This window comes from Anarrhichthys ocellatus, unplaced genomic scaffold, assembly GCF_004355925.1.
Source record: "Anarrhichthys ocellatus isolate YVR2014 unplaced genomic scaffold, GSC_Weel_1.0 scaffold36, whole genome shotgun sequence".
Lineage (NCBI taxonomy): Eukaryota > Metazoa > Chordata > Actinopteri > Perciformes > Anarhichadidae > Anarrhichthys > Anarrhichthys ocellatus.
In genome coordinates, this window is record NW_022280066.1 from 4180187 (window position 1) to 4190917 (window position 10731).

General features: G+C 40.7%; 1 protein-coding gene across 1 annotated transcript in view; it reads left to right on the plus strand.

Moving 5' to 3' along the window:
* sntg2 (syntrophin, gamma 2) overlaps positions 1 to 10731 on the plus strand; it is a 77584-nt gene that overhangs the window by 32161 nt on the left and 34692 nt on the right. The gene's annotated exons all lie outside the window — the stretch shown is intronic.

Below are 10731 nucleotides of genomic sequence, written 5' to 3' on the forward strand. Positions count from 1 at the left end.
GTGTGTGTGTGTGTGTGTGTGTGTGTGTGTGTGTGTGTGTGTGTGTGAGGCTTCCACTAGTGTGTGTCCACACACACACAGCTTGTTGGGGTAATGTATAGCTGAGTAACACTGGGATTCATGTGAGGGTCACAAAAGTCCAGGGCTGGGCGATGTGTCGATGTAACACCGATATTGTGATTTGAGACAAGATATCTTGTTCGATTTTGGATATTCTATTGTTTGCATTTACCTGTTTGATTTTATGTCCACATTACTGACGATTATTCATCAAAAATCTTACAATGAGCCCCACTGCATTATTGACTAGATCTCACTTAACACCGGAGGGCAGCCGGGGGGAATAAAGATACTACTAATCGACTCTATTCATTGGCTATAGAGACTCAGTTGTTATCCTTCTAGCTAGCTTGGCAGGGCTAACCGCTAGTGGGGAAGCAGCAGCAGCAACAGCAGCGCTATCTGCTGTAGCCTGAGCCTTTGTGGACTGTGGCTCGTACAAATCTGCTTTGACTTTGACATGTTATTAAATGTGAATTAATCCATAACGTCCTCTGCGCAGGACGGTGTTTGGCTCTCCAGCAATGTGGGGGCCAGCCCTGATAGCTGACTGCTGTGGAGCTGATCTCTTGGCAGAGGGAGGAAAATTAAACTTATCTCAGCCAAACTCTCCCTGTTCGTAGGTCAGAGGGTAATATGAGTAAACCAGGGTTGTTGATTTTTCAAGCATTGATTATGTGCTGGCTGTATCTACAAACTGTCCCTGTTTTCATAGCCGCACAGCTGGAAGAAAGTTGAATATGGGAAATTATAGATTTTTCATGTCATGTCTACAGCCACACGATCGATGTGTGACACAGTAGCAATACAGCCTCAGAAATGCCTCCTGTGTAAAGCCACAACAGCCCAATCAGCCACTGGGCTCTCTCGGGATTAAAAGGAAGAAGTCTAAATCGTTCATTTTGTTCCATGTTCTCCTGCAAACATGTTATTAGCTCCCTGACCTTGCTTGATATAAGAGTGGAGAAGGCTGTGATTACAGTGTATGCTCCTGGGATGATGTAGTGGCAGCTGATTCCACAGAGGGATATTTCAATCGTAACAAAGCTCGTGTCGGCTCATAACCCCCGCATCAACAGGACAAAATCAGTACTGGCTTCCAAAAAACATTTGGTAAATTCCCTATATTGCTGTCCCCATCCTAGAGAAAAGTGTTCAGGTAACACTCATAATGACCGAATGAAATCTATAAGTACGTAGGTACAGCTGTGTCGCGCTCCCTGCAGAAATATCAAGGTAATTGCTCTTGACGTCTATATGTAACATTTAGCCAGAAGTGCACTATAACGGCGGAGTAGTGGAGAATAAAAAAGGTAAATGTTTGCTTTGTTTCTCTAAAGCCCATCTTTCACAGTTTTAATAGTAAGTCTTGAGAAGACTGCACATTAGTATGGTTATCTATAATGAAAAGAGTAGCCACGAAGACAGCATCTCTCGGCCATCATTTTACATGAATAATTCAGAGAAAGCATGGAGGACAGCAGGTGGCCACTTTAACCTTTCATAGATAATCTAGATTTCAAGTGTTTCCATTTAAAGTCCTTTGCAGGAGCTGGAGGCCAAACATCCCTGTGCACCACAGGCCTTTGCATCGTCTGCATTTCTTTCCATTTCCACTATGTGCCCTTGGTTTATCTGAGGTATTAAAAAAAAGAAAAAGTCCGTGACACATGCCTACCTATGCAAAAACCAAACGAGGCTCGACTCAGTGCAACATATCGGGGCAGCAGGGATCTTTACAATTAATTCTCTGGTTGAAGTTGAAGACTCTGTGGCTGACGAATACAATTAGCCCGGCGGTTTCCTCCCCACAGAAATAAGATTTAAGCAGCGAAAAAACACAAAATATAAGAGCAGGCCTCCAGTTAAAGTCAAGTGTTTTTCTTCTTGCCTCACAAATAAGGACTATTATGTCAGTGGTTGTTTTTGTTCTTAGAGTAATTGCTTGTTGTGCCGATTTTTTCCTTCCCTCCCCAGTGCAGTATGAGCCCTGAATCCACTTTAATGTTCAGACTATAATGATAGGAAGCCTCCAGATTTGCAGGAAAGTAGGGCAACTCATAACTTCTTATTTATTTTTTCCACCAAAAGAAGAAAAAAAAGAAAGACATTGCATACCATTACGAATTCTGCATCCTATGAAATAGTCAGTAATGGAAAGGGTCATTAAGCCTGAGCAATGGTAAAGACCTCAGACGTACTGCACAACGTCTGCACATTCTGTATCGTCGAAAAGATGAGCTGGATGTTTCTGATTTATTTCTTCAGCTGTTGACTCTCGCTTTGAGCAAGGGTTATAATGTTTTTATTTGAGAATTTTCCCCATGAAAGGCTAGGAATTTGTCGGACTAATTTAAAGCTACTAACGATGATGCAAAAGACTGTACAAAAGCTTTCTCACTGAGAATTCTCACCAAATTCTGCAGCTCCTCTGAGCTCTACGGGGCGTTTTAGCCTCTTTCAGCTCATCGTGTTAATTTTACGGCCCGCAAATCAAACGGTTTCGGTTCACTCCCATCGCTCTCATCAGCTTCGTGCAGGACACATTGTATGTACTGTAGATTGATGCACGTAACGCCGAACCAAAATTAACAAGCGCAAGTTCCACCCGCAAACCTTTGAGCCATACGACGTTGGCAACATTCGCTGAAGCCAGCACGGCGAGCTGATTGGCGTGTGAGTCAGTCACACCATGGCGAGCGCAAATGAAACTCTTGGGGTTGGAAGACACCGCTCCACCTCTGTGTACCGTTACACCCCCAAAAAGTCCTGAGAAACACCACTTTACTCTACCGGCCCCAGCACAGTTATTCAGACAGTTAGTGGCTAGTGGACATCGCGGAACATTTAACTTTTAAATTATTATTCTCTGTGGTTTTGTTTAATTAAAATACCAATGTCCCTTTAAGGATACTTGTTATGAGAATTACTTGTTACATTCATAAAACACAGAAAAAAAAAAAGACATTTGAACTTCATAACACAGCAGGCTGGCAAGATTAGCCACCAAATAGTTTGAGTGCACGCTAACTTGCAATTCAACAAACGGAGAGACTTTAATGCATCGCTGCTGAAGCTTTAATGTTCCTTTTGATTAATGTTGCTTGTGCTAGAGCTGATGGTTAGACCAGCTGTGTGCCAACTCTTCTCTTCAACACCTTCCCAAGTAATGTTGCAGGCCACCTGCCAGCCCAAGGCTGTGCATGGGGATGTGTTTTATACATAACTTTGATAATATTCACAAAAACACAATATTCTCATCACACAGACATATTAACACTCATAGAGAGGTATCAGCAATGCGCCGTGCATCCCTGGGACTATTGTGCCAAATGTCACCACACATTTTTTTTTTTTCTGAAACATTAGCAGTAAATGCTTTTGATTTGAGGTCCTCAGAAGGAAGAACTTCTTCTAGACTCACCACTTTTTTCATTAAGGCTCAACAAACTCACAGGGAGGAACGATAGAGTAAGAGACAGCAATTTCTGCACTGACAGCAGACCCAATAAACCCGAATGCAGCGCAGCCACAAGGGGCACAGTGGGGTGAGGCGTGTGATGCCCCCATTTTCTTGACAGAAAAATGCATTGCTGCAAGGCCAGCTGAGTTTCTCCATGGGGGAGCGGGGGTATTGAAACTCATTCTGGAAATGTAGGAAAAAGTAGTCAAAAAAAGGGGAGGCAAGTTCAGAAACAGTTGATACAACAAAAAATAAATTGCCATATCTCATCACAAAAGGACTCCTCCAATACTGCACGGCAGCAAAGAACACCACTTTACCTCATGGAATAATGTTGTCATGCAGAAAGCTTTACAGTGTGTAGCCCAATAATGGAGTGTAATGAGCTCTTTCTCACAGGTATCTCTTAGTAATTACCTGTAGGAACTTACCTGGAATCTAAAGAATACTAGTTAATAGCTTTGCTTGGAAACACAGTTTTACTACACGTTCCATCTCGTAGCTTTTCTACCACTTTGGTCCAGAATGAAATAGCTCAACAACTGTCGGTTTGATTGTCATTAACTTTGGCACATTTATGGCCCCAAGAGGATGAAGCCTACCATGACAGCACAATAGGATCGATGCCTGACATTGAAACCAAATTGAAAGCGCTTGTTTTTATTCATTGCTGAAATGTCAGATTTAAATCTATAAGGACGCCTGGGATTAAGTTGTTAGTCGATTCATATATATTGAAACAATGTTACACTAATTAACCACTAGAAACCAGACCTTCTCATGGCATTTCTTTATATATTACAACAGTTGTACAATATGTTATTGTTCTCAACATGTAAGTAAAGTTCAAGAAAAACTTTTGCTTTCATAAAGAAACTAAATTATCTCTAACATTTGCCAAAAATGAAAGGTCATGAAGGTCATGTGTTCATAATATTTTCTTACAAAATGTTACCTAATAAACAGATGAAATGGGTCTTGGAATATTTACCAAACTATGCCAACTGATCAAATACTGTGTATAAAGTGAAATATAATATTGTGGTCTTGCAGATTATGCAATCATGCGTTCACACGACTCTCAACATGGCAACAGCTGAGTTGGCACTCAACATTACTTCACTACATCTTTAAATAGCAAATGGTTGTTTGCTGCTTTATTAAAGCTCATTTTCAAACCGTATGAATTATGCAAATCTAAGACCAGATTAAACAAAACCAAATATAATTGTCTTCATAATTTGTTTTAATGAGGCTAAAAGGAACATTAAATACGGATCCATGGTTTCTTGTGCTACAAACTCTCAGGACACGCAGTCTTTCATTACAGTCCCCTTTAAAGGCCTGCCTTGCATTCCCACCTGCAGCTGACAGTGGACCGTTTGTAGTGGTGGAAGTTTTCTGTAAATCACCTTGGAAGTCTAACCTTGACAGATTAGAGCGAGATAGTGTGTTGGTAGGAGGGCTTCAGGGGGTTTACAGAAAGTAACTTTCCATGATGTAATGAACTTTTACTGCACTGAATTTTTATGTACGTTATGTGCTTGCACAAGTTGATACAGTCCAATCACATGCAAAAATACTAACAATCACGGCCTCAAACATGGCCAGAGATCATTTTTACACTAACTCTGACAGAATGACGCTTTTCAATCATAGTGCAGCCAGTACTCGTGAAAAGCTGAGTATGGGACTTGGTCGTACCAATGACCATTTCTTGCACGTTGTCGAGACTAAAATGTGGTAGGTATAGCTTCTGAGGTAGATTCTGGTACTCTTATGAAAGCACGTATGAAATGACTTTGCATTGCTGGCGAACAAGGACATCCTCATCTCTCAGCTTTTACTTAAAATTTATTTCACTGACAAGTGCAAGTTAGGTAGGAATCTCCCAACAGTCTCAAAGGAGGTGTCGGCACACAGCTTGAAATATTGTTAACATGAATCCGAAAAAAAATGAACCCACACAAGGTTTTGCTTTAACTGAAAAGATGATGAAAGATGTTTTGAAGAATTTCCCTTGTATGTTCTTTTGATAGACGCAACTTAGACGTATATATTTATACTAGTTTGAGCACAACCAGCAAAGACGACATTTAATAGTACAGCTAACCATGTAAATATATTTATCACCACATTACTCGGCATGAAAGACTATATTAAACCTTACAGTACTTGGTTGTTACCTAAGCAAGCCTTGTGTTTGCTGGCACCGGTGAGAGTGCCAGTGCCGGTGAAAATAGGACCCCATTTTAACAACCATTTACAACATTAGATAGATAGATAGATAATGGCATTGGTTCACATGTTTGCGGTTAAAAATCAACCTACCAGGAACTAGAACATTTTGATCGGCTTATATCCATTTTCTCTTTTAAATTTTTTATAACCAAGCATATTAGTCTGCTTCTCTTCAGGGTAGTGCGAGATGTTGAGAACACTGGGCATTCGGAGCAGTTGAATACAGAATGTTTTTCTTTGAGGGCTCGTCTCTCCCTCCTTTGCCATTTCAACTGCTTTGAGATGTTTTCCTCATTATCTATAAAATCTTTAGTTTTCTTTATAGTGTAAAACCAAACGAGTGGCATGCATCACATGAAGAAGTGCTTTTTTTTTTTTAAATAATGTGTCCCACGCGCCTCTAAAATGGTTGTTCCCAAGTCCTCACAGAATATTTAAAATATTCTGGCAGGAAAGTTAGCATTGGGCACATTGAGACAATGTTGATTTAAATGTTATATATCAATGTTCAAAACATGACTCTTTTTTTAAGGTAACATTTTTAACCTCAACCATATAGCAATAAGCTTTCTGACCATAACTTAATGTTGAATTAATATACCTTTGCTATCTGGCTTCGGTGAATCACTGACTTTTTCTCCAATGCCACCTGGAGGTTAAAATTTCCTCTCTTTTTGTGTGAAATAGCTTGATGAAATTTGGATTAGGTTCCTCAAGCGTCACCTGGTCAAAAGTTTCCACATGTCCATTGAAATAGATGAGACATTTCATGTTTAAAAAAAAAAAAATCTTTGATCAGTCTTTTGGTGTTAGACCAAATACCTGCAAAGCATCATTATCAACCTCAGTTGTGCTTTGTGTTTAGTGCTAATTAACAAGTGTTAGCATGGTGGCATTGCGAGCATGTCTCTATTGCATGGCTAGACACATTCGTCCTCAGATGTCTACTGTTACTGACCCATTGATGACTGTGTGTCTTGGTTGTTGTTACAATGCAAGAGAATGTCGTGGCTGATGTTTTTCCTCTCCAAGCACTCGCACGACTGAAGCGTCTTCCTCCTCTGTAGGTGATTAGAATTCACCAAGCTTTGTCGTCAGGAGGCTCTCTCGACATTGAAATGACTGATATCATTTTCCCTTTCCATTGCACCCTGGTCAAGTTATTCATTTACATGCTTTTAAATAATTATGGTTCACCACTGAAGTATCGGTATTCATGGTGGAGTGTTTGAATGAATGAAGAGCAACACTGTGGCTTGAGTTCCTGTTTTCCGGCTCCTCAGTAGAAGCACGTCAGTGTAATCCACTTGGACGGCCTGATGGCTTTCAATGGCCTGCCACCTCACCGACTGCACTTGAGGCTCAACTAAAAAAATGTTGTTCTGGGTGGACATAAATGGAACAAAGGGTGGTTTCTTCAGAAATGTAGTCATTACTGGTAAGGAGCTGACAAGGTTCTGCATGCGACATGTACTTCAGCAACAACATTTTGCAGAGGTAGGCAGTTTGCTGCTTCTCACTATTCCACCCCAAGGCTCTTTTAATGCTCTGATAATATGTTCAGCCATTTTGAACGCAGGGGAAGGCAGGTGATTTGGTTATTTTGTGATGAACACACCTACCTGTACTGTGTGTGTATAATGCTACAGGGGCTACATCAGGTGGTGTGCCGTTGTTTTTGGGATTTTGTGCTGACAGGTAGTCTTTAGCTACAGGAATGATTCACTGTTTAATGCTGCTATAGCGTCACTCGTTAGATAATGTTATAATGCATCTGTTCTTCATTAAGTGTGGTGTGATTTGCATTAAAGTGGCACTCTTCCAGCTATCAAAGCTTTTTTGCAACATATTGTGCTTCAGGACCTTTAGAACGGATGCTTTTTGATGCACTGCCATCAGTCTCAGAGGGTGTTTCATTAAACTTTTACATTTTGAACATTTTTAATAGAGGCATCTGAAACACAATCTGGTGTTCTGTGCTGTGAAGCCACAATTCTGACTTTGATATAAGCAGTAATCAAAATTGCTTTAAAAGATTGCTCAAGTATAAATATCCTCTACCACACTTTTTATTAAAATTGATACAAGTTCTAAACCAACCAGATGTGCTTTAGACTCCATTCTAAGCTGTTCATCTGCTTCAAAGCTGTCTTTTCAGCATCATATACAAGTCTCTGAGTTCTGGTATTATTCCCGTGGCTACTCCTTTACCGGAGAGACCCAACCTCTGTCCTCACACTCTAAGCAATAACAGACCCATTTCAAATCTCGCCATCATGTTTAAACTGTTCGTGGTAACTAGTGGCATAGATGGCAGATGGCAATCTTCTTGATGAGTTTCAGTCAGTTCAGATCCAAACACAGTACAGAAACCGCACCTACCGGGGTAGCAAAGGACTTCTCAACTAACTGCCATTGATTCTGATCTTACGTCTATCCTGCTATATTTAGATTTGAGTGACACGTTTGACATATCGTCGGTCTTAAGGGGCTGGTGCTTGCCTGGTTCTGCTCATATCAGAGTAACGGTACACAACAGTGCTCAGTATACAAGTGTTTTATAAATAATACACAATTCAAATTCAGTTCTCTTCCTACGCTGCTTAAGAGACTACAAATCAAGCCAGATCTCTTGGTGTAGTCATGTGTTCAGACCTATATTTTTCACTTTAAGATCATATCAAGATATAAAGGACTCGTCTTTACAGGATTTAGAAAAAGTAGTCCATGTGTTTATCTTCAGTAAGCTCAATAGACTACTGTAACCTTGTCTTTACAGGCCTCAGATCAGACAGCTGCAGCTGATTCAGACCGCTGCTGTTAGAGACTCACTAAGACCAGGAAAGTAGATCTCATCAATGCAGTGCTCAGATCTGAACACTGGCTTCCTTTTCCTCAAATAGTTTACCCTTAAATTCTACGGATGGTTAATACATCCCTTTATAGGTTAGGGCTAAATTACATTTCTGATTGAAACTAAACATGGAGAAATAGCTTTTATGCACCACAGATCTGGAACAGACTCCCAGAAAAGTTCTGCACTGACTCTTATTTCTTCAGGGCTTGATACTTTTCTCAGCAATGAACCATTATTTTATTTCAGTTATATGCAGGCTTTAAGCTATTGTCAAAAAAGAAAACTTTAGCACAAATGACTTGAATGGGAGACACTGTTTACAAGCGCAGAGTGGCCTATCAAATGTGATATGAGCAGTAGACTGGTAATGAAGGGAAAGTAGTGTTAGCCGTTATAGTTATAAGTGTAATGATGTAAAGTGCATTCTAAAGTCTTGCCTGCCGCCACGTGTATCGCAACCATCAGGAAGTACCCATAATCATGCCACATTAACACATTTGTTATTGCTAGAAGCCAGGCACATTTAGGCTGCAATTGTAGCTTTTTCTAATGCCGATGAAAAGCCTGAATGCACGTGTGTTTGCCACAGTCAGAAGCTCATTCTGCAGGCCCACTGTTTTCAAAAAGCCATTAACAGCTCACAGAGACAAGCTGCTGCCAAGATTAATAGTAATCCATTAATTTAGAAAAACAGTGTATTTTTCCCTACCATGCCTTTAATAACACCACTAGACTTCAAGAGACATTGGACGTCATTCACAAACAGTGCATACGCACAAATCTATGCTTAAAAGTGTAAATGTTTTACTCGCAATTCCGGGATTCATCAATAATTCATTACCTGAATTTGTTCCAACTCTGTGAACAAATTTGGAAACTGCCTCAAATTATGAAGTCTCGACCCGTTCTTTTTATGTATACACACACCTTTTTCTAAAGGAGCTGTATTTAACATTCTGAACATTTCTATCTATGCAAGGATCGTGGAATAATGTTCTACCTGAGTAGAGAAGCCACTCTCCCTTTTGTATGTGTCGTCTCAGGCTGCGCATGCTTTTAGTGCATGTTGGTGCATGTGAGTGTGCCACACTGGTTAGCTCAGAGCCGCTGCTCTGCCGTGCTCTCATACGGGAGTAACAGACGATAACGCCATCCTGTCCGACAGCGTTGTGGAGGAAGCGTAGCACCCACCCTCCGTTTCCCCCTCAGGGAAACACTGTTAACTCTGTCACTACTTTTGCCATAGTTTGCACTGTTAGCGCTGTTAGCGGCCAGCTTGACGTCGACATGTTGAGAGCCGTTGAGAGGCAATCGAAATGCTCCCAATCTCAGATCTTTCACCTTTTACTAAATGCATCTCATATTGTAACCGCATTAATTATCAAATGCTTTAATGGACAACAATATGTTGGGAATAACATAGCCTCAAAAAGGGGGCACCATTATGTTGAGAACGTAAAGGAGCGTGTTTGGGTTATCAGCATCTAACAAACTAAATTCTTGACATCAAACGAATTATTAATGTCAGTAACAATTATTAATGATTATTAATAATAACGGGGCACCACCCTGCAAACAGGGACCAATAACCAAACGATAAACTAAGTCTCATAATTAGTGTTCACTCACAATGTCAGCAGTCTGAGTACTATGACACATTCAGAGTGAAAGTGAAGGTTTAAGTTCGAGCACAGACCACATATACAGCTATTATCACAATACACATGCACAAAGTAATCACAGACAGCTGCTCTTTAAAATATAAGAGTTTATTACGTTCTAATACTAATGATCTAGTCAACTAATATCTAAACTAACAACTATACATTTATGAGCACGCTATCTAAAATCAACAGACGATTGAAAGGTGTGTGTGTGTGTGTGTGCGTGTGCGTGTGCGTGGAGGAGGAGCGGGGGAACAGCTCAGCGATGTATGATGTAGTTGGGACGTGGTGACGTCTCTCATGCGCGGACTCAAAATGGCGGATAGCCAACAGGAGACCCGGCGTCTAGTGCCGGTAGCCGTTTAGCACGTAGCTACATTAGCTCAAAGCTGTGTGTGTGTGTGTGTGTGTGTGTGTGTGTGTGTGTGTGTGTGTGTGTGTGTGTG